The 9390-nt window shown below is 45.0% G+C and overlaps 1 protein-coding gene across 1 annotated transcript in view; it reads right to left on the bottom strand.

The window, feature by feature from the left end:
- The window catches only part of LOC111850275 (uncharacterized), a 33772-nt gene extending 24626 nt beyond the window's left edge, over window positions 1-9146 (bottom strand). Inside the window, exon 1 of the mRNA XM_023823995.2 lies at window positions 9044-9146. The gene's annotated coding sequence lies outside the window, so the exon portion shown is untranslated. The remainder of the gene's footprint in view (window positions 1-9043) is intronic.
- Window positions 9147-9390: the final 244 nt, after the last annotated feature.

Consider the following 9390-nt stretch of genomic DNA (forward strand, 5'->3'; position numbering starts at 1 on the left):
GAAGTCCAGTTCCATGGCCACATCCTCTCAGCTACAGGCCTGAAGCCTGATCCAGAGAAGGTGAGGGCCATCACTGACATGCCCAACCCGTCAGATACTAAAGGCGTACAGCGTCTCATCGGTTTTGCCAACTACTTAGCCAAGTTCATGCCTCATCTGTCAAGTGTCTGTGAGCCGTTGCGACGCCTGCTGGACAAAGACACCCCCTGGCATTGGCTACCCAAACATGAGGCGGCTGTACACGAGCTGAAGTCGCTGGCAACAAAAATGCCTGTCCTGAGATACTATGATGTGTCTAAGCCAATCACGGTCCAGAGTGATGCCAGTCAGTGTGGTCTAGGATGCTGCCTTATGCAGGAGGGCCAGCCAATCGCGTTTGCTTCCAGAGCTCTTACACCTGCAGAACAGAATTACGCGCAGATTGAAAAGGAGTGCCTCAGCATCGTCTTCGCATGCCAGAGGTTTCACCACTATTTATATGGCCGCGACCTGATCACAGCGGAGACGGATCATAAGCCTCTGATCTCCATATTCAGCAAACCTCTTCTCAGCGCACCCAAGAGGCTTCAGAGCATGCTCATGACTTTGCAGAACTACTGCCTGAGGGTCATTTACAGACCGGGCCCTGAAATGTTCATCAGCGACACTCTCAGCAGAGCTGCAGCTGCATGCACGGGCAGTGGAACGACCTACCAGAGGCACGCTATCTGTTTTCTGCAACGGGAGCAGATAGACCTGCAGTATGTGAATCAGGCAGCCTACCTGAACGTGAGTGACAAACGCTTGGAACAAATACAGCGGCACACTGACCGGGACGGATGTCTACAGTCCCTGAAATCCACAGTTCTTGTGGGCTGGCCAGAGGTGAAGGAAGACGCTCCTCTGGCCGTTAGAGAATATTGGGCATTCAGGGATGAAATTAGTGTACAGAATGGCGTCCTATTCCGGGGTCAGAAAGTCATCGTCCCAAAATCACTACGCCCTGAGATGCTTACACGCATACATTCGAGTCACATAGGAGGGGACGCATGCTACAGACATGCCCGAGAGACACTTTACTGGCCCGGCATGCAGGCAGAGATAAAGGACTTTGTGAGCACCTGCTCAACCTGCAATGAATTTGCTCGCAAGCAGCAAAAGGAGACCATGCTCTCACACGACCTGCCCACCAGGCCATGGCAAATTCTGAGCATGGACCTGTTCAGCCATAGGCAAAAGGACTATCTCCTTTTAGTGGACCACTACTCAGACTTCTGGGAAATTGAGCTCCTCCCCGATCTAGCCGCAGAGACTGTCATCAGGCGTTGTAAAGCACAGTTTGCGCGACACGGCCAGCCAGAGAGGGTCATCACGGACAACGGTCCCCAGTTCTCCTCTCTCTTCACACGATTCGCCTCTGCTTGGGAGTTTGAGCATGTAACCTCCTCACCTCGACACCCTAAGGCAAACGGCAAGGCAGAGTCGGCCGTCAAGATCGCGAAGGCTTTGCTGCGCAAAGCTGCACGTGATGGTAGTGACCCCTGGAAAGCCATACTACACTGGAGGAACACTCCAACGGAAAACCTGGATAGCAGCCCAGCACAACGCCTCATGTCTCGTCGACTGAAGACTTCTATTCCGGCGACGGCTAAGCTCCTTGAACCAGCTGTGGTGGTAGGTGTCACGGACAAGCTGCGCCACAGGAAGCAACTGGCCAAGTGCTTCTATGACCGGACCGCCCGGGACTTGCCAGAGCTGGAGGTTGGGGAAACTGTCCGAATGCGGCCCTTGCCTAGTGACAATTCAGGTCTATGGAAGGTTGGCACCTGCCTCCGCAAAGTCGCACCGAGATCTTACCTGGTGGATATCGACGGCAGCCTGTTTCGACGCAACAGGATCGACCTCCGGGTGGCTGAGTCGTCGGCAAGAGCCGCCCAGGGTGTGTTAGAGCCCGGGGCGGCACACGCACCAGTGAGCTCTGCAGAAGAGACTCCCGTGACTGTGATTGCCCCGAGCCCCACCGGGCTTGCACCAAGCACCCCCGGCCCTGATGGTGCGGAAACCTCAGTTGGACACACTTATACCAGGGCTGGACGGCTATCTAAGCCGCCTGCGAGGCTTAATTTGTGATACGTTGGTTCGGTACTGTTCGTGATGGATGCAGGCTAATATAGCTGGGACGCATGGTTGTGGCTTGTGAAAAAAAAAAAAAAAAAAAAAAAAACAAAGGGCCAAAGACTATAACTCAATTTTGTCACATATTGGCATTTTCTAAGTTATGTATGGTTGGGTAATGATTACTTGGAAAAGGAGGATGTTACGGGTGTAGTTAGAGTGATGTTATCGGCAATCAGTTGGTTTTGTCTTGATTGCGCTCGACCCGGATGTTGGGTTCACCACTAGGCGCCTACGCCTCTGTTGCCATTCAATTATACTTCGTTGAAGCTGATACTCGTGTCTGTCATCATTCTCGCGTCGTCACACTCGGACATCTATGTCCCTGTCCTCACTGATCGTGATAATCGGTGGGTAATGACTGAAAGAGGTTTCTCTGAAGGGCTTTTAGATTCAGAGAGTGATAGGGTAAGTATCTTAGAGCTCCAGAGAGACCATGGATGGAGTCAGCGAAGGTTGTTTTATGCATCTTATACAGATGCCACCAGCATGGCTCCCAGTGGAACTGTTTTAGACATGTTCCATTTGTCAGATATCTCAGGCCAGACCGAACCCGCTCAGCATGCACCAGAACAAAAACATGTGCTACATGTTGTACTCTGAAATTTCAGTTTATAATCTTGGCCGTTTAAATACCTAACTGATAACATTTCTTATTGAGGCTGCAGCCCATTTAAATCCCAGATCATTTATGAATTTAACACAAAGAGGCACCAAACATTAAGCAAGAAGCAAATTCTACCAAATGGTCTGCATTCACACAGTCGCTGTCAGATTAAAATGTTTAAAATCTAATGACATATATGACCTATGCATGATGATGGACCATTAATGACTTGTAAGATTAATATGATCATTGTGGGCTAACCTCTTTTGGTTTCATAATAAAATGTAGTCCAGACTAATAAGTTGACTTGTCATAACTCAGAAGCAGAGGTGGATAATTCAGGTCAGAGAGTAAAGGTCCAGACCAAGATTTTTTTTCAGCCGACCGGTTGAGCATAAAGAGTCACGGTCACAAAGTACTCAACTGGTTGGTTGAAACAAAATCCCTGAAATCTCTGTCAAACAGGGTCTGGACCTGAATTACCCGACTCTGCTCAGAAGTGATACAAAGCAGGGTCCTTCCTCCAGGAGCCTCGGGAATGGATATGAAATGTCCTTCATGTTCCCAAGGACACGCATATGTGCCCATTTTCCCATCCTCCCAATTATGCTGAAATTAGTAATCTGGAAAAGCTCACCAGTTCTTAGGAAATAACATCATTGTTGGAAGTGGTTACATGGTGTGGCTCTTAATGAGGAATTCCCATTATGTGACTGGTATTTGCGGATGCATTTAAGCCCATCGGCCAACTGACTCCTCCAGGAACATTGCTGGCCAGCTCACCTGAGGTGATTCACCTGGTCTGCAGCTCTATAAGATGGAAATTGGGAATAAAATGCTGCACCAAAAATGCTACCACACACACCATGGGCACAAACAATGCAGCCTCTGTTCCATCGAGCATCTAAGGCACACAGCACTTACACCAGATGGAGGAATGTGAAGGCTGCTGACAGAGCTGAAATTTGGCCAGGTCCACAGCTGAAGACTGTAAAACATGTTCTCCCACCAGCACAGAGATTAGCTGGGTGCTCCAGGAACATCAATCATTGTCTTTCTTCCAGTATGCTGGACATCTCCTTTGTGACCCCATGTGACTTGGGGAGCCCAAGAAAGCAAGTGAATCTTCATCATAACCAGAGGTCTGTGTGTCCTGACTTTGAGTTACGATATAGTAGCAGTGCAGACTGCAGTGTCGAACAGCTTCTTTCTGACCTCAAGGCTTTTCGTTCTCTGAATCCGCCTCTTCATTCACCTTGTTGTTCATTTTTCCCCTTCCTGCCTTATCCACGTCCCGCATTGAGAACCTCACAGACCTGTCAGCCAAAGGTCGGCTTCTCAGCCAGCATTCTGACCGTGGAAGGGTCTGAAGGTCTGCTCCATCCTAGTCCATTCCCGGCATTCTTCACATGTCGATGCTTCTTTTATAAGGCGTCCCATAGACCACCAAGGGGGAAATCAGCATTGCCTGCCTTCAGGAAGTTTGGAAACAGGTCCCTGGGGGAAACCTCCCTTTCCTGTCTGTTCTCATTCATGACCAACTGAAAGCTGTGCACCAGAAGATTGTTTGCACAAAAGAGATAAATACAGGGGCAAATACAATGTTGCATTTACAAATTTAATCTAGATAATTTAAGAAAAAAAGTTATTTTCTGTTCCTGCAGACCTTTCCTCCCTCATCAAATAAGCCTGTTTTTTTCTGTCAAGAAATCCAAGAATCGTCTGTATATATCGGCCACATTTTTCTGTTTTTATGTAGAATTTGCTTGAGATTCATAATTCTTTTACGAGTCTCTTGTTGTATTAGACCAGCATATCAGATGTTTAGGAAAGTAAGTTAAACTCAAACCACAGCAAAGTCCCACATGCTGAATGGTGAATTCTTTGATTTGACTTTTCACGTCTTCAGTTGAAAAATTTATTGTTCCAGCCAATCATTCTAAAATATCCCCCAATTCATCACAGTAATGTATATAATGAGGATTATTTACTTCCACTCACAAGTTCATTAAGGGCTTTGGGCTTTCAGCTTTGGAACCTTGGCCCCTCATTGCCTACGTGTACTACCCCAATTGCAATCACCTGTTGCTTGTTCGGTTCAACCTGTCTTGTATATTTAGTCCGCGTCTGCGTGAGTTTCCCTAGATCTGTCATTGGTGATGTCAGCCGTTGTCTATCGTGCTGTCTGCTTCCCTGCTAATAAACCCCTGTTTCTACACGTCCTCTTGGCTCGATTTGCCTGCTTCCCCGTTCACCCGCACGGAAACGTGACAGAATGACAGATCTCGCTGAAAACACAGCGCAGCAGACCGAGCACCAGCGTCTCGGTCTGCTGCAAGATGTTGTGTATTGGCGGTCCCAACCCGAGGTCCAAGAGGACCCCGAAGCCCACAACCTAGCCAGCCAAAGCGAGGACCTCCTGAGGGAAGAACCCCCGCACGGAAATGCGCACCCCCTGCAGAAGGCACGCAAACTTCCCCGGCTTCTATGTGGCGGATTGCGGATTGTTTCTACCCGTCCTCTCGGCTCGATCTGCCTGCTTCCCCGTTCGCCCACACGGAAACGTGACAGATGGCAACATTTTTTTCCATGGAAAAACATCATCAAGGACAGGCTCACACTTATGCTCCGAAAAGAAGGAGTCAGTGCCTTTGAAATCCAGTGTGATGTAAGAAAACACTCACTAAAAAGTGCTGTCACCAAGAATGCTATGAGATGTCATGACAAATTGTGCCAAAGGAAAATTTTTATAAATGAAATGAACATGCTTAGGAATACAGTGTAAGTCTTATTAATTTTTGCTTTACAATTTCTTTTAATACTTAGATGCATAGTGTCTGCATACATGGATAGTTAACTTTTTAGTAAAACTTATATTTAGAAAAAGTAAAAATTCTTGTGAGTTTCTATGCAATTCTGAATAAAAGGAAACAAAAAAAATCTTAGTCTGGTTTTAATGATTTATGGATGAATAGGGTTAAAGTTTATAATGAGAATACTTATACATCTGTAAGTTTAAATTTTCAGTTTGACACCTCACAGTATTCAGTATCCATTCATATTACAGTAATATTCAGTATGAATCCAGCACTTCCAAAACTCTCGCCATAATATCTGTCAAAATGTAGAATGATGTGACTATTTTTTAAGTGTGCAATATAATTTTTAAATATGATACTTTTGCACATAGGCTTAAATTCTAAGGCTCCAATATTGTTATATTTCTCGTATTTCCATGGCTGCTGGGATTTAATGACATCTCTGGGTAATGAATGACATCATCATTTTGAGTGGTGAATTACATGGAAATATCCTCAAATCACACATTCCCACCAAGACAAAGTATCAAATATTGACCTCACATCACTCTGGATGAGATTGTCCATTGGATTGTCACTGCTGTTTGCTGCCTTAAGCCAGAATGTGTCAGTGTTATTTCGTATAACCGCTACGGTTCTGGTTTTCACACAGTAGGGCTGCTTTGTTGAAGAAATCCTTAGAAAAGAGAATAAATTAATACGGTATTTCAACGGATAACAAGTAGCTAATTAGTTCCTATTGAATTGAAGCATTTTGCTTTGATCCAGCTACCAGTTCCCTGAGGTGTACACCCCATTTCTCTACAGATGTCCCGTTACAATCACTGCTTTTACGTTTGCTGAAAACCAGTGTTGTTTAGGGTTGCTACCCAATCCATATCAGGGAGGACAATTTGAGCTACTTAAAATTCTACAAAATACTTTAAAACTGAAAGGCTCCTGTGCTTGGCTAAATAGTTCAGTTCTTCTTCTACTTCGACTGGTTTGTTTCCTTGATTGAAAGACTCTTCCAGCTGTTTCACATTAACATTAGCGGCACATGCATGACTATAGGAAGCTGACCAATCAGCACACAGCAAGAACTTTTTGCTTAAGTGAAATCCAGGTCAGTTTGATTGAAATGGTAGTTTGCAAATCCTGTCCAACTCAAAGTGTCCTTAGCTGACATGGCTTTGGTTGTAATGCTAGTTTTGATTGACCACTGATCCCGCTGTATTTTCTCCTGTGATATTGTTTCTGCAGTCTCAAAGTACTCTTGCTTAGGTCCTGACGGAACATTTAATACCTTTTGGCTGATGCAGTGAATGGAACTAGGCCCTTTTCAATGGGCTAGAGTACATTTTGGGTTATTCAGAATGTAGAGTAGCGTGGAAAATATTCTCATCAGAAAAAAGGGAGACGGTAAATACCAAGCTATTAAAAGAAGTTCCTGTCTGTCACAAACACATCACTGTGATGGCTGAGCAGGCGGCCAAAAAGCTTTAGTGCTACATATAATATTCAGATGATTGAACATTGGTTAGAATATTTTATTGTCATTTCAGAAGGTACGTTCAGCCAAACAGGCCTCCTCGTCACACAGAGAACCGGATGGAGGGGTGCCAAAATAAATTATTTCATATATAAAATATAATCCGATATTTACATTTCATTTAGTTAACTCCCTCTCTAGAAGCTTCCTTGACAACCATTCATCTGACATTTAGGATCTGTCCACTCGCGGCTGTCTTGAAATGCTCAGGAAGGATCTGATAATTTGTTCCAGGGAATGGCATGCTGGGTCACAGAGGCTGTTATCGCAGACAGAGCTCATATCCACTGAAGCCATAATCTCCTCTCTCTTGTGCACAACATTGATCGTCCTGATTCACCTCTAGTACAGCTGTTCATATGTCCCCATGAACATGGGCACACACATACACGCACACAGACCTGTACTCAAATTTTTGTGGGGACTGTCCATTAATTTCTATGGGAAAAACCCTAATCCCAAAAATGACGACCTTAACCCCTACCCAGCCGTAATCCTAACCGTAAGTAACCAAACAAAATACAAGACTTTTGGCTTTTGTACGTTTTTGATTGTAGTCCCATATTTTAAAAAAATTCAATTTCCCTCTGTGGTGACCGAAAAAATGGTTCCCACAATGTCAGAATAACAGGTTTTCATCACATTGTGGGGACTAAAGTATGTCTGACCCCCACACACAAACACACACATAGGTTTGTAATATTTCTGTGGACTCTCCATTTATTTAAATGGGGAAAACTTTAATCCCACCATGACAACCCTAACCCCTACCCAGCCCTAACCTTAACCATAAGTAACCAAACAAAATACGAGACTTTTGGCAGTTTTACTTTTTTGATTGCATTCACAGATTTTAGTGGGAACCCAAAAAATGGTCCCCACAACATCAGTAAAACAATTTTTTATTATTTTCCCCCATAATGTAATATAAACCACACACACACACACACACACACACACACTTCCAGCCTCGGTCAGTCAGACAGCAATCAAGCTCCATGTGAGTGGGATGGAGACAGAGACTTAGACTGAGACTGAGACTGAGACTGCACACAGCAAGGTCACCAAGCCCCTCAGTGTTCCTAAGACCTACAGCAGGGTGGCCCTTTAGCCAGTATAATGCACATGTTGCTGCAGGGGCCTGGGATATCAAGAGAAACTGATGTTGCCCATGTTGAGCGAATGGGCCAGTGTACTAGCCAGCCTCTGGGGTCCCGAGAGACCCCGCTCTGCCCTTTTTGCCTTCATGTGGGTGAAATACAGGATAAATACCACAGAACAAAGACACATCCTTCAGAATAATGTAGCATAATTATATAGAATTTTTTTCACCACCCATCCATCTTCCAATCGCTTACCCTGGACAGGACCTAAACCACTTACACCCAGGCAATTTAAAGACACTAGTATTACTAAATGCTGTTGTTTGGATTGAGGGAAGGAGCTGGTATGCCTACAGGAAACTTGCAAGACATGGGGAAAAACTCCACATATACTGTACTGATCCCCTGACCCAAGAGGTGCTGGGCAACAGCGCCACCCACTGAGCCATCCAGACATCACAGCCAGACTCTTATTCATTACATACACTTTACTGAATGTATAAGCAATCCTTATATGGAATGTTAAATTTAAAACATAGTAAATGGGTGAGAAAACTTCAAGTTGCTGATGTATATTAAGGTTCACTTTTGAAATGCATGTTTATAATTTCAATGCCTTAATAAATATACATTTTGAAACGTTAAATTCCTGGGCAAGCCAAAATGCCCCTATTAGCAGACTTTTTCAATGCCTGAGAAGAGGATAATCTGTGGCTTGGGAAAAAAATTGAATAGCAGACCCTTGCTGGCACTATATCAGTTGCATAGCGAATTTTCAACCATATACAGAAGCAGTGAGCTGTAATATGCATGAAATATATTTGCTTACCTTTATCTGTATGAAGACGTTTATGTAGAACAATCTGGAAAAGACTGTGAGCAGCGGTAGGCAGCATGAATTTGAGTTTTATGTGCAGGTGGGTGTGGCCAAGCCGTTTAAGGTGGGCAGGCGGGAGGGAAGTGGGCGGGACGAGGATGGAGGGCGACAGAGACAGGCTGTGCAGGATCTGGGGGGGGGGGGGCGGGGGAGAGGGGCAGGCGAGACAGCAGGATCATTTGATGGTGCGTGTCTGTGTGTGTGGGTGTGGGAGAGAGCGGTCAGAGGAGGGCAACTAGCGAAAGACTGCCAAAAAGAAATGAGCACAACAACTAAGGAAATATTTGTAGGTTTTTATT

Source organism: Paramormyrops kingsleyae, chromosome 16, assembly GCF_048594095.1.
Source record: "Paramormyrops kingsleyae isolate MSU_618 chromosome 16, PKINGS_0.4, whole genome shotgun sequence".
NCBI classification, from domain to species: Eukaryota; Metazoa; Chordata; class Actinopteri; order Osteoglossiformes; family Mormyridae; genus Paramormyrops; species Paramormyrops kingsleyae.